Source organism: Cupressus sempervirens, chromosome 5 (genome assembly GCF_028749045.1).
Source record: "Cupressus sempervirens isolate cs-2001-9-10 chromosome 5, ASM2874904v1, whole genome shotgun sequence".
NCBI classification, from domain to species: domain Eukaryota; kingdom Viridiplantae; phylum Streptophyta; class Pinopsida; order Cupressales; family Cupressaceae; genus Cupressus; species Cupressus sempervirens.
Genome location: NC_143122.1, coordinates 10,567,036 through 10,582,928, shown reverse-complemented (window position 1 = coordinate 10,582,928; position 15,893 = coordinate 10,567,036). Strand labels below are relative to the sequence as shown.

The window sequence follows — 15,893 nt, the reverse complement described above, 5'->3', positions numbered from 1 at the left end:
ACAAAGAATGAAAATTCCAAGATCTAAAAGCTCAATTGATAGCACAAGAGAGATATACAAAATGATATGACCAATTGATTAAGTCATTAAGGATCAATAATACAATGATCAATGGCCTAATGATATTTAGATGCGCATAACATAGATGTACTGTAATATATAGCCAATGCATTATAACTAGGAGTGATGCAAGTGAACTTAGCAAATAGACAAGGTGCACTCACATGTCCACCAAAGGTGGATCATCTGCCATTATATAATAAAGTATGTGCAACAATGAGAGAATGATAATGTGATAGGAGAAATAGGTGGATCTCACATACAAAGAGGTATGAGATGGAAACTAACTCTACATCAAGTGGATTTCTTTGACACTATGTGCTAAAATGAAATACAAGCTCTTATGGGTCTACATGACAACTAATATGAAAACACATTTTCCTAAGTGAACTTAAGTAAAGTGTAATTAATAAATTTTAATTACACCAACATAAAAGCATGTCAAGGTATGCAAATTTCACATACTAAGAGGAACACATGGAAGCAAGGAAAGTAGGGAAGCATGCGCTATAATATTTGGGGTCAAATATGATGACAATTTGCGACGACAGTGTAATTTGTGGTCATTTTCATGGTTTTTTTTGCAATTGTCCTGACACCATCACAATATCAACATTGGCATTGTAATTCAATGACACCAAGAGTATAAACAAAAAAAGAAAACATGACAAATAATTCCCCATTTGTTTTGATTGTGGAGAGCTACACCCAAAAGAGGGTGGAGAGCACTGAATGAGGATAGAGAGCTCTAAACGTTGTCGTGCCCTTGTCATTAGTGCATTTTTTTGCTATGATCTTTGCATTTTATTTCTGTACCCTTGCTCTATGATTACGTTACTATGTATCTCTCCATTTCGTTGCCATACCCTTGCTTTGCAATTTTGTTTATGTGCCCTTGTGATCTCTACATTTTATTGTCATGCCCTTGCTCTTCAATTTTGTTGCCATGCCCTTGTTCTTCAATTTTGTTACCATGCTATGCCCTTGTAATGTGATTTTGTTGCTGTGTCATGCCCTTTATCTACAATTTTTTTGTCGTGTCCTAGTTCTGCAATTTTCTTCAAGGGAGCTATGAAAATGTTCATTTATTTTCCTTCTAAACATGGATCTCCTTGTATTTCCTTCTAAACATGTATATTTAGAAATCTTTTTTAAGGTTCTTATTACATCTTAGCACAATAGAAAAATTGATCTAGCTGCATATATATTCTAGAATCTGAATAATAAAACAATAAAACTCACTCAACCCATGCTAAGTGACTTACCTCAAGATCCTCCACAAAAATAATGCATAACACAAAAAATGGGTAGAGTTCACAAGAAATTTTACAAAAAAATATCATAGCAGATATTTTTAGAAAGCAAGTAGCCATATCCTAGTTAAATGAGTCTAGTTGTTGATTAGTTGGGTTGATTACAAATTCCAATAGAACTGTCATCAGATTAGGTACAATAAAATGAACAATTAGCTGTTCCCAACTAGCGGGATCAATTATAGTTTTCCAAGGTGATAAAATTGCATATGCAAGGACTTGAAGAACAACTTCAATGAAGATTTGAGTGTAAGGAGTTGAAGAAGCAAGTTCTACTTCTATGTAAATGCCATAATCGCGAGGCCTACTCCCTTGTAGTAGCCTCTGCCACAATGACATTACCTCTAAACCATGCATAGGATGTTGAAGTGGTTCCCAACCTTGAAACACTCTTATAAAAATTTGATACTTAGGATCATCACAGGGAGATTGTGCCAATACTTGAAACACTCTTATAAGCATTTGATATTTGTATTGTAAATTCTCAAAGGCACTTGCAAGTGATTCCAATGTCATAGTAGCTACAACAACACTTTCTTGGATTCATCAAGTGGCTCCCATAATATCTTCTATGTTGCCTAGCTATTGTTTCTACTGTATAGTCTCTTTCTAGAGCTACTCCTTCTACTTCTCTTTGTTAAGCCACTCCTTCTCCTTCACTCTTGTGCCTTAAATTTTGATTATCAAACTTCTGAATATCTACCTCTACCTTATCTAAAATCAACTTCACATTGTGTTGTAACTCTAGCATAGGTTTTTGATCATCGATAGCTTTCATTTCAACATTCAAGTTTTCAAGATTGGTCAACACCCTCACTTATAGACCTCTCATGTCAAGCACTTTCTGAACTATTTCAACACCAAATTCTTGCTTCTGAGCTAATAGTTCTTCAAGTACATTTTCTTGTAAAACATTAATTTTGTTGAATAATTGTAAACTCTTAGAAAGCACATTTTCATTTTCATGTATGTATGTATATATAATAATGAATAATAATAATATTTTCATGTATATCAAATTAATAACTAAGATTACCATTGGATCATATAATAGTGAAGTAATCAACCTAGCTAATCAACAACTAGATCAATTTAATTGGTGTTTCCAATGTCATAGTAGCTACCACAACACTTTCCTGGATTCTATCCAGTGGCTCTCATAATATTCTCTATGTTGTCTAGCTATTGTTTCTACCCATTTAGTCTCTTTCTAAAGCCACTTTTTCTCCTTTACTCTCATGCCTTAAAACTTTGATTATCAAACTTCTGAATATTTGCCTCTACCTTATCTAAAACAAACTTCATAGTGTGTTGGAATTTTTTAGAATAATTGAGAGGGAGGGAGGGGTGAATCAATTATCCAAGGTCCAGATGTAAAAATACAACTTCTCAATTCTTAGTAGACCCATATCCATATAAAACCTTATTATGTATGCATCCATTAGATCATATAATACTTAAACTTCGTAGGTTACTGTCTTAGGTCAAATTTTTTTTGCAAAAATGTAAACCTGAAACATAACATATTTAACAACACATTTGACACAGGTATTTTATGTGGAAACCCAATTTGGGAAAAACTCATTGATCTTAGATTGGTTTTGCCAATTGAGTGTCAACACACTTAAGAAATTTACTAACTTCATGCCGAGCTAGTGACATATGACGAGTATAATCTGTATAGATGCTGAGTTACAATGAGTGTCAAGTCACTCATGTTCCAAGTAAATCAAGTGCCAAATAAATAGTAAGTGCCGAGCAAGTTTCAAGTGCCAAGTGAACAATAGATGCTGAGCAAGTTCAAGTGCCGAGCCAAACATAATTATAGTATGTGCTGAGCATCAGTATTAACAAGTGCCGAGTAATACAGAATTGACTTAGTTGTTTGTGATGGCACAAACAACTTTGTAAACTATTTTTGAGCTGACACATGGATAAATCCCAAAGCTTTGAAGATAAGATTGAATCTATTTGGATTCCCAATGCAATCTACATGCAACCAATTAGAAAAATAGAAGGAATTGAGTGGAAAAAATGAATGAATCTCAATCGTAGATTCATACCTAACCCTAAGCCACTAAAGTCTTTTTAAAGGTAGATGAAGCCCCATAATTTAGTGTGTGAAAGAAAGAATTAGTGAATGCATGCAATAAGGTGATGCTAGAGAAGATTTGAAGGAAGTGAAAGGGGTGAATTGATCAATATACGAGGATACAAAAAATTTCATATCAAATTTGAAAGGATCAAGATGGACTGAATTGAGATTTGAAATCAGCAATACCAGATTGTAAGTGTATCAGATTAAACATTCTACTGTACTTTCTAACAACTATATCAATAGGATTGAAATCATTTATATAAAGGTTGACTTAATAGTCATTTTGAAATCCTTTAATAGGGTGACATTCCAAGTGAGTGTTCTAAAGGCCTTTAGCTAGGCACAGTTTTAATAGGGTGCTAAAATCCTTTAACAAGATGGGATCTAACAATCCTTTGTAAGCTCTTAATAAGGCAGGCCTCTCATAGGGTAGATCATGAGAATGGTCAAACCATGTAACCTTAATAGGTGAACTTTATTGCTGTAGTAGTGAAGAATTGTAGGTGTCATCCCCACCCTAGTTTTACCTTCTCATTGGAGGGTTTTTGAGTAATTATATCTGGTGTCAAGTGTTTATGTGGATGCATTTACTTTACATGTTATTTCAATATATTTATGCATGCATTTTTTAAAGTTAAAATTTTATTGGTTAGAGATTAGTACTTCTAATTCATCCCCCCTCAGAAGTATACATTTCCCATTTGTATTTCCAACAATTGGTATCAGAGCCAAGTTCTCATCAGAAGAAGCCTTACAACTTGGAGAAAAGATCTTGAGATAGAAGTTTACAAGTTGGGAAAGACTATTAAAAATTAGGAGATTGAGATACATCTCTTACTACAACAGCTAAATGAAGCCAAAGATGCCTTGAAAAGTTTGCTAAAGAGAAGGAAATAGATTGCTATGGTAGAAAATGATACTCTATACAAATAGATTGACGCCACAAAGTTATTTGTAGATGGTAACTCCTATGAATTTGATGTAGAAATTATAGATCTCATGGACAAGAACAGAGCACAAGATGAGGAAATCATAAATCTCAAGTTGGAACAAGAATCACAAGCAATATTACTATGTAAGGTGACTGAGAAAAAGAAGAAATATATAGAAGACAAGGGCATGATTGAAGAAGTGAAGATAATTTTGGCAAACAGATTGGAAGAAAAATCAGTAGAGCTATCTAGGATCTCAAACATGCAATTGGACACCTTAAGTCAAGTGATGAATTCCCATCATGAGTTGAATGTCAAGTACATTGAGATAACTACATTGAAGTTACAAAATAAGCAATTGTAGAATGACCTAAAAAGAGAGAAGGATTTTTCTAAAAGCTTCAACAAACCAAATGAAGCCATCAAGTACTTTGAACAACTATTGAAATCCCCTAGATCCAATAAACACACATCAAGATTGGGCTACACAAGCAGTGAAGAAAGAGAATCATCCAAAGCTACTGAGGAAAGAAACAATAAAGGTAATAATTCTAAACCTACTTGTCATCATTATAGAAAGAAAGGATACACAACTACTGTTTGTAGATGCAAGAATGCTAGTTAGAACGCTAAGCCAAAGAACATGATAGATTGTTACAAGTGCAACAAACGAGGTCATTAGGCACATGAATGCAAAACCAAAACCATGCATGCACCAAAATTCAAAGGACACTACTAAAATTGTCAAAAGTTTAGACACAAAGCCTTTGAATGTAGATCCAAGTCCACATGGTCATCAAACAAGGGAAGAAGCCATGAAAATTCTTATAATTGAGATTACAATACAAGAAATAGCTATCATTACTGTCAAGAGTATGGACACATCCATGAGAATTATATAAGAACACACTTCACTGGTAGTTACAATAGGTGGTTGAGTCAAACTACATGCTTTAGTTGTTTGAAGACAGGTTATGTCAGCAAGCATTGCCCAACAAGGACAAAGGAACCTAACTCAAAGTTCAATAAGGTAAAAGGCAAGGTAGATGTTGAGCACATTAGAGAAGAGATGAACAAAACATGGAGGAAGAAAGATGGACGCAACACATCAAATGAAGGGATCACTTTACCTGAAAGGTCAAGTGACCACATCTCATCAAACTAAGTAAAAAGTGGTATGTGGGATTGATATTTAAATGCTTCATCATACATCAGTTCCAAGATAGGTTAGTGCTAAAAAGGATAAATTAGGATGAATATAGATGTAAGTCAACAAGGAAGAACCAAGGTCAAACTTTAAGTTTTCATCTTACTACTGAGTGTGAAAAGTTCTCTTCAATTACTAAGTAAAATTCTAGTGTGTGCTGAGTTGTAAGCCAAAGCTAGTTGAAGCAGAGTCAGTAGTAGCTGCCAAGTGATGAAAAAACCAATGGATATTGAGTGAAGCAAAAATTGCATAGAAGCTGAGTTTATAGTTGTATAAGCACCATGCATTAAATGTGATGTTTTGAAAGGGTATAAGGTAGATTTTAACTCATTTTTTTGTCATTACGAACACAGAGCAAGAGCAAGAAGAGTAAAGAAGTGATTTTCAAGCAAGAACAAAGCATTTGCATAGATTCTAGCAATGATCAAGCACCATTCCATCAATCTAAAGGTACTCTTCATGTGTCAAGTTACACAATTTTATATTTGTCAAAACCCTAGTTTGTAAAATGGCCTCTAGCTCTAGAAATCCTAAGGATAAGGAGCCATTTGAAGTCTAGTTCCTTAGTAATGAGGTAAAACAATGAAAATTTAGGGCTATTCTAGGGGTTGCCTATAAAATTGACCCAACAGGTGCAATATTAGTTATTCCACCCAAGGTCGTAATGGTTCAGGTGTTGGATACAATTGCCTAATTGTGTGTTGTCTTTGATGTTACAAAAATGTCATATCAATTGTCAGTTAGTGCTTACTGAGCTCACTTGGTCAGCAAGATAGTTTTCCTTCTCTACCAAGCATTCCTAAAGATTACTCTATGAAGACAGTGTCTACCGAGCTCACTTGGGTGTTGAAGAAATTCAAACAAGAAACAATGTTAACCAAGTTCTCATGGTTAGAAAAGGAAAGTTGGACAGAGTCAGTGTTCACCAAGTTCACTCAATTTCCAAAGGATATCTTTGTAAGTTCGTAGTGTTAACCAAGCTTCTATTGGTTAACATAGGAAATCATCTTAGAACCAATGTTTACCAAGCAAGGTCAGCCAATGAAGGATTTTTTTATTTTGACATATGAAGCTTATTTATTTTAAGGTATTATTTCTAGCTGACTATGGTGATGATTATTAGTTATTGTAATTTGAATTTGAGCCGAATCGATAATCTGGATGATATAAATGAAAGGTCAAGTTGAGATTTTTAGTGTGTGTGCAAGTATGTTGATTGAATTGAGAAAGAAAGAGTGAGAGAAAACTTGAAGGATAAGCAGGTATCCTTGTGGAGTAGAAAAGTATTATTCAATTAGGAAGGATCAAGTATGAAGAAAAATAGAGACACTAGTACATTTGACCCCATTTTTAGACTAAAATTTTCAACCATCTATTAAAATGTTTTAGATTGGTCAATGGAAGGAAAAATAACTTTAAAAAAAAAATCCATGCTTGTGTTGGTCAAAATTTTGACCAACATAAGCTTAATATGTTAAAATAAAAAAAGGGGTAGTTTAGGGTTTATCGTTATGTTCATGGAGCGTGCGAGGGATCTGCACAGGCATTCCATTTGGAGCGCGAGAGCTGCAGGAGCACCTAGCACCTAGTTTCCTTCATAGCTCAATGGGATTCATTATGAGACTAATTTTTGAGTACCCATGTCATTAATAGGCATACAAATAGGCATACAAACAAGCACTGAAGAAAAATATGTGTGTGTGTGTGTGTGTGTGTGTGTTTGCACATATATCTATCAAGCATTGAAGAAAACTTTAAATCCCCAATTCTCTTAAGAAATATTGAATGCCCATTGTATTGGTATGCATATAGGCACCCTTGTGTGTGGGTTTTTGCGTATGAATGTCTAATATGTATACAAATTGGACCCTTTGAGTAGCTTACACAAGATATGGTTCAAGATTTTAATAGAATCCTCGCTAAGACTATTTACAGTTTTCTTCAACTTTGGATTGTTTTATTGCTCAATGTCCATTTCATTGGTATCTATATAAGCATGTGTATGTATGTCTATGCCCATCTTTTTTTAGTGTGTACGAGTATATTATCAGTAAGCATAAAAATTGGGACCTTTGATTATAGTGCATGTGGCACCATAGTTTATAATTCCTTCAGTGTTGGATCAAATTTCTTACAATATTCCTAATACCCATTTCTTTGTTCATTTCTGTATAAATGTTTGTATGTGCATAATATGTATACACATTGGGCCTTGTGATGAGAGCACTCAACACACATCATACATTTCAATGCTTTGATGTATTTCTTGTTAGTCTATTTTCTGAATAATCTTTGGATTGAGACACACACACACACACACACACACACACACACACACACACACACACACACACACACACACACACACACACAATAAACATTCATACAATTTGTATATACATAAGATTTTGTGCATATACTCATAGCTTGCTTTAGGGCTTGATAGGATTAGCCACAAGTTCCTTGATATTGTAGATGGGAGGTAACTACTTGAATCTGGAGGACATGGTGCATCTTGTCAAACAATATTTAATGTGAGTGGGAGATAGTCCCCTTCTAAACATTGGGGGATCTAGTACACAGAAATGGGTGTCCCACTTGGCTATAGAGAGAACACATTTTGGAAGGCTTGGTTTGATTTTGAGTCTAATTTTTGAATACCCATTTGATTTAAAATTTATATCAGTATGCAAATGCCCTCACACACACACTAGGTCCTAGGATTAGTCTATACCAGTGTCCTATAAGGCTTGATAGGAGTCATTGTAATTTTGGTTTTATACTGGTGTCTTATGAGGCTTGATGGGAGTCGTATCTAGATACACTTTTCATTTATAGACAAAAAAATGGAGAGGGTTTTAAAGGGCTCTTGGTCTACTGGTGAACTGGAATGGCTCACAAAGAGTCCACTAGGGATTAATTTTGCTGAGTGCAAGGCCAAGAGTGTGATCCAAAATACCGATACTCAAAAAAGTTTCATAATTGAATCCATAAATAAAATTTACACATTTTAAATAGATTGTAAAAATTTGATAATGTTAAGGGGACAGAGACAACAAAGCATACACATTGACATAGGATTCTTTGAATGGAATACACAACCAAAAAGGATACACATTGGCTTCTTTGTATGGAATACACAACCAAAGAGGCATAAACATTGGGTTCAATGAATATAATAGACAATTTGTTTCAGGGTTCAATAGATGGGCACTTTCATGCAGACCAATTTCATTGATATGAATATATGTAATGTGTACATACTATACATACACATGTAGAGACTGCAATTATTGATCCAAGTGATCTTTTAGGTACTGAAAAAGTGCATTTTGTGGGATTTGCAACATCATTGACATTAAGCTTGGGAGTTTATGGTACATCTCAGTTGGTGCTTCCACCAAACTATTCCCATCTAATAGAAGCTAGCCTCATTTTTTAAGTTAATTTAATTTCCAATTGTTTTCCCATTTAATCTACCAAGTCCCATCATACAAAATTCTGTCTTCTAAACTTGAAATTGAAATCCCCATATTGACGAGTGCAATACATTTTATATTGTCACTTGTATTTCCCAATCCGACTTCAACATTGTTAAATGATATGTAATATGAATTTATTTTTCAGTGAATTTAGACATATTTTCATAAGGCTAGTGTTTTTTTTTTTGAGAACTCTCGTGTTTCGCAAAAGTTAAGCTTGAAAGAATGGTAATAAAAACTTTTCACTCTTTAGTTGGGAGGTGGTAGGCTTAGAATAATGATTGAAGTTACTCATTTTTAGGTAAAAGTTGATGAGCAACAGGGCGGTCCTATGTTGTATGGTTTCTCAAACAAGCCAAAACTTGATGTGAAAAGGAACTGGAGCTTGAAGCACACTCTATATATTGATCTTGATTATGATAAGGTTCATTTTAGATTAAGGTAAAAAAAGGTTTTGAAGGGACCCGAAAACCCTTTAACAGTAAAGAAAAAGATAAACCATGAAGCACTACCAAGTTTTACAAGGACTTGAAACTTGCAGTTTAAACAGGAAGAAAATTAGGTTTTACAAGGACCTAAAACTGCAAAAAGGACCATAAATTATCATAAGGTTCATTTTAGTTGTGTTGTTTGCATGATTTTGTAAAACTAATTGCTGTTCAAATGTGTGATTTTGTAAAACTAATTGCTATTTAAATGGATGATTTGTAAAACTAATTGCTGTTCAAAAGAACTACCATAAAAATGATGTTTTCATTTGCTACTTAAGCTATTGATAAAAACAAAACTATACTATAATTTTCAGAACTAACTTAAAAATTTATTTACTAATATTGCATTTTCTAAAGGATAGGATTTTCAAGGATTTTGTTAACCTCAAGTGGCATTTATTGGAAACAGGAATTTTGTAGTTTGGTTGAACACGAGCTCAAAATTTTGGCTTAGTTGTGAGGATAGGTCATTTAGATTTTTGGACCTCTTGCTCATTGTGCTTAAAGGTAATTGTCAACACTGAGTTTTGACTAATTTGAGAAACTAGATAAAAATAATTCAAACTTTGATTAAAGCATTTTCATGCTAGATGGCATAATAGTATGTTAAATTTGCAAGAGATGAGAGCTTGCAGGAATGGATACAGGATCTGTCAAATTCTCACTTGGGATTTCTAAGGCTTAAAATAAGTGGTATGATAATTTAGCCCCTTTTTATATAGTTTCTAACATTGATTGTTAGCTTCAAAAGCTTTGTGAATTTGAAAGCAAGCTTCAGAAGTCTAATTTCATATTATATGCTTTAGTGAGACCCTGCATTCTCCTTTGTACTTTTAATCTTCCTATATCACAACTTTGTTTTCTTGACTTAAAAGTTTATTGTGTTTGGATCTTCTCTTCATTGCTACTCTCCTTAAACATATAACTTGAATAAAAATGGTGCCTTTGACACCACATATTCCATTTTACTACTCTTAGACAACTGCTTTTTTGTTGATTATAAAAGTTGTTCTTGTAGGATTTGAGCAAAAGCTCATAATAAATCCACGAAGCCCAAGAAAACTTGCATTCAGAAAACCTGTCACAAAGAAGGAAAAGACAAGAAGAGGCAAGGGTTTGATCTAAGAAACTCAGATGAAGAAAATATTATTCAATGGATCTTCACAATGAAAATTACAAAGAGATCAATCCTTATAAAAGGAGATCGAAACCCGAAAAGGGTAACCTAAAGCCTACAAAAGCTAAGGTTACACATTATAATTAATAAAATATTAATTATATGCACCTACAAGATAGTTTAAGAAAACTAGAGTAATAGACATCTTAATTAATTAAATCAAAGTGATTTAATTAATAAGTGTAAACAACTAATTACTCTAACAGCCCCCCCCCCCAAGTGAAGCTCAAGAGGTAAGCTAACCTAGTACAACTATGAAAGCAGAAAAGTGGGTCTCGAAAACAAGGCCTGATTAGGCACCCAATACAACAAAATCTCTATGAAACAGAGAAATAGAGGAAAACACATGGGAAAAACCCTACCCCAAAAAGAGATAGCAAAGAATGTTCCAGAAGAAGGAACAAAGAGAGATCATGAAGAGAACCACTGAAGCATGAAAAGCCACAAAACTTTGTCAAAAGGTGTTGATCTGTAGAACCTCCATGGAAATAGAAGGCACGAACCAAGCGTGTCTATATGGTAGATGATCCATCTTATTGAAATGCATAGGTAGCCATCCACTGCAATCGCCTAGTATGTAGGATCAAGTACTAAATACATAGCTCAAACTAATGAACCATCTAACCAAGGAAGCATTAGAACCAGCAATATAACCCCCCCTTAATGCAGATGGGGTGAGGTGATAGACAACTAAAAAAATGGGCCAAAAATCTCCTACAACAAAAGAACCAAACACATCGAGAGTGAGGTACATACACCTATAAAGGCACATGTCATCGACACATCATGGGGCTAATTTCATGGAAGGGACACTCACTTGACAAAGGAAGAGGGCCTAAATGGAAATCAACTATCCCCCCCATGGCACTTTATAAAATAGTGTGAGTACAACAAATCACAATGATGAAAAGGATCCTGAAACACAAGAAGTGACACTTTATCTTAGTGTGTTTTCATAAAGATGCTTACAATGAATATCAACAATGATAAAAAAAATCATAAGGCTAGTACAATAGAAAGTACAAGCCAAAATGAAGCATCTAAAGTAACAAAATCGATCTTCAGACTTGAAATAGCCAAGATATCCACCAGTATGAAAAAATGAAGAAGGCTGAATAAAATGTTCCTAGAGTAGAATATAGAACAACAACTAGCATCACTAAAAAAAGCACAGAAAGAGCTTTCCAGCGATATAAAGAAGTCCAAAATCGGAGATCGGATGCTCAAGATATGCCTCTCAAAGTGAAAAATAGAACATCTACCTTTGACTTCCAAAATAGGCAACCAAAATATACCAAAACCAAAAAAAACCTATACCAACATTTCCATCTTGGAACCAGCTTTTTGGGGCATTTTTTGGATCGAAAAAATACGTCTGTATGCTCAAGTTACGGAAAAAAAATCTCTAGGGCCTCCAGAATGCAAGAAAAAATTATTTTTTTAATAAAAAAATAATGAAAAAAACAAAAAAAAATCAATCACTGCCATGCCACAGGCGGAGTAGTAGCCAAGGTGGTTGGCTAGTGGAGGGCCTCCTCAAGCAGAGCTACGACGAGGCTGTGCCAAGAGTCGCCGGGGGGCCGCTGGCAGACCGCCAATGGTAACCGCTAGTGGTTTTGCCATAATTTTCTAACTTTTGTGGCTAAAATTCATGTAAAAAATAATTTATTAAAATTTTCCATGCCTCAGAGTGCATGTAGAGGTTGTACGGTGCTGTACAAATTTTTTTTTTTGCCTCCCAGATTAACATTGTCCAAATCGAACAAATTTTATATCAAAACAGGGGTTTTGATGCCTTTTGAATCCATCCGTGAAGTCTGTTTCGCCTCAAACTGCTCTAAAAATTAGTGACCCCCCTATTTTCTTAGAAAAACTCAAAAAAACACCAGATCTGATCTGCCAAACCCTTGTTCTCCCTTTTTCTTGAAACACCAAACAAGCTACAACAGATCGGGCTCTAATACCATGTAGGATTTGAGCAAAAGTGCATAACAAATCCACGAAGCCCAAGAAAACCTACATGCAGAAAGCTTGTCATGAAGAAGAAAAGACAAGAAGAGGCAAGGGTTTGATCTAAAAAACTTAGACGAAGAAAATATTATTCAATGGATCTTCATAATGAAAAATACAAAGAGATCAATCCTTATAAAAGGAGGCTGAAACCCAAAAAGGGTAACCTAAAGCCTAAAAAAGTTAGGATTTCACATTATAATTAATAAAATATTAATTATATGCACCTACAAGATAGCTTAAAAAAAATAGAGTAATAGACAACTTAATTAATTAAATCAAAGTGATTTAATTAATAAGTGAAAACAACTAATTACTCTAATAGTTCTCTTAGCAACTTCATCTTCTATGTTGTCACAAAACTTGTTTAGGACCTCCTCATGTATGCTACTATCCATTCATCTTTCTTGATTACAAATTGAAACTTACCTTTATCACTTTCTATTTCTATACTAGCAAACATTAAGTTCTATTGCTTTATTGATTGCAAGAGTTGTCCTCTTAACAACTTTCTCTTTGATGCTATTATAGATGTTGTTTAGGACCTTCTCTTGTATACTAGTATCCTTTGGGTATCTCTGTTGATTACATAATTTACCTCCATTGCTTCTATTGTGTACTATAAATTTCAATCTTTATTTTTTATTGATTGCAAATGTGGTCCTCTTATAACCTCCTTCTCAATCCTTGAAAATGGTTGTTTAGAACCTCATCTTCTTATCTTTGAGCATTTCATAGAAATTTAATATTCTTTGCTACATCTTCCAAATCCAATTTTTTATTGATTGCATAAGTTATGTTCACAAAATCCTCTTCTATGTTGTTGTGGAGTTGATTCTAAGCACAAAGCTTCTATTATGTTCTATCAAGATTGAGATTTTTGATGCTGTATCATGGATTATTAAAAAGTTATAAATAGTGATTACAGCATTAGCAACCTCCTCTTCTATGCTACTACATTCACTAATAGACAAAACATTGTTCTTTTGATGGTGGCTCTATGTATTTATTTCTTCTATATGTGGCAATCAAATCAAATCCATGTTCTTTTTATTCTCAGGCCATGGGGAGATAGAGTGTACAGTGAAGGAGGATTGAAATTATTATTTTGTTGTGGGAAACTTCAATCAACATAGTGCACAGGTATTGTAAGCCTTTATACATGGGAAAACAAAATTTTGTCAAATCATTTTTTACTTATTATGTTTGTCCAATGCAACATTACATAATATCATAGTTTGGGAATCAATCTTATATAAATATCAAGTCTTTCAGCAATAGTGATTTGCAAGAACTTGGGAAGAAATATGGGTTCTTGTAAGCACACAACTCTTGAAAGATTGTTCATAAAGTTTGACTTATTAAAATGAATTCCTATAATAGATATTCAACATTTTTCTAGAGTTGAAATAGTGAGGAATTGGATCTTCTTTTTTGTAGGTTGTGATAAGGTTAAATTTTACCTCCAAAATGTATAACACTGGAACTGCTAATTACAAGTGTTCAATGGGAAAGGGCTTATTTACTGTGAAGCTTTCAATCCTTTAGAATAGTTATGCTCTTCTAACAACTCCACCTCAAAGAAATATAACGGTATGACACTTATAATAATTTTTAACCTACATTTTTAGGTATTAAGTAGAAATTTAAGTATGTTAAAAGAGGGATAATTATTAAGAAGCATAACTAGTAGACTTTTAAATGCTAGATTTTTTCTTTTAATTTTTTTTGGGTAATATTAAATTTGTAGTTTGTTTTTCTTTTTTAATTATATAAATTTACTCTTTCAATTTCTTCAAGGATTTGTGTGTTGTAATGTTCAGTGTTGAATTTACCCTTTGTCAACTTGAAAATAAAGCCCAAATGTTTAAAGGAACATGATGCTCTTGAATCTTATTCTAATACTTCATGAATGACGTCTTCCATAAAAAAATAGGATTGATATTTTATTTCATAGTTCATTATAAAAATATTAACTTGGAAAATAACTATAAACATAAACATGAAAGCATCAAATATACTCTCTTCTGCTCACTACTATTTGTGAAACATAATAAACGTACTTTGAAGATCACAACTAAGCATCTCATATAAATGACCTCTTAAAAAGGTCTCTAATAGATCTTTCAAGATCTATGGGGTTTGTGGGATCTTCCTAGTCTATTTCCCATGTTGAATAGTTTTGATCTCTATATTTGACTGTATGATGCAATAAAATGATGAGAGATTGATGGATGTCAGAATGTTGATTGTAGTCATTGGGATTGATACCCAAGCCACTGACTACAAGATAATTACTTGCAGATTTGGATCTTCATCTGCCACTACTCCACCACTTGGAATCCCATTGAATAGATGCCCACTAGAGATTATGAGTCAAGCTTAAATCAAAGTGTTTAGTCAAGTTTTATAAAAAATATTTGAAACATTAGATACCTTGGATCATATTACTAGTATATATTTACAAGTCCAATCTATTAGTTGGAATGCTAAATATCATAACTTAAATTAAATTGCAAGTCCCTCTTTAGTTCTCTCAAATGCTTAGTTAATCAAAATATTTTTCATTAAAAAATATACTCTTCAAACTTCATTACTGGGCTTAGTTCTCTTCATGTGGCTCTTTTTCAACTTCCTTTACATGCTCTATTTTTCCATGTTCTGATGGAGAAACACATATTTAGTGTTAAAAAATTGATATAGAATTGTGTTGTTCACAAGGTCAGAGACATTAGTTAGAAATATGCATAGCATTGTTGTCAAATTAAAAAAACTTAAATCCAAGAAGTAACCAATGCAAATTGAGTCAAAATTTAATGATAGGTTTTAGTTTTTCTTCTATAGTTGATTCAAACATGCATAGATGATACAAGTGCTTCAGGAATACAAAATCCTTCTATAGAAAACCTTGTCTAGGTTAAAGAATATTCGTTAGATCTATTAGATTTCCACAATCCATGAAAATGAGATTTTTAATTTTTGAATTTTTTTTTCTTAATGTTCTCTTGCATCCTGATGATGGATCATGTAGTATGATCCGAAACATTGATAGTAAAAAAAAAATACTCTTCAAACTTCATTACTGGGCTCAGTTCTCTTCATGTGGCTCTTTTTCAACTTCCT

At 33.5% G+C, this 15,893-nt stretch overlaps 1 pseudogene; it reads left to right on the top strand.

Annotated features, from left to right (window-relative positions):
* LOC149554345 (E3 ubiquitin-protein ligase APD2-like) overlaps positions 1–15,893 on the top strand; it is a 57,222-nt pseudogene that overhangs the window by 14,072 nt on the left and 27,257 nt on the right.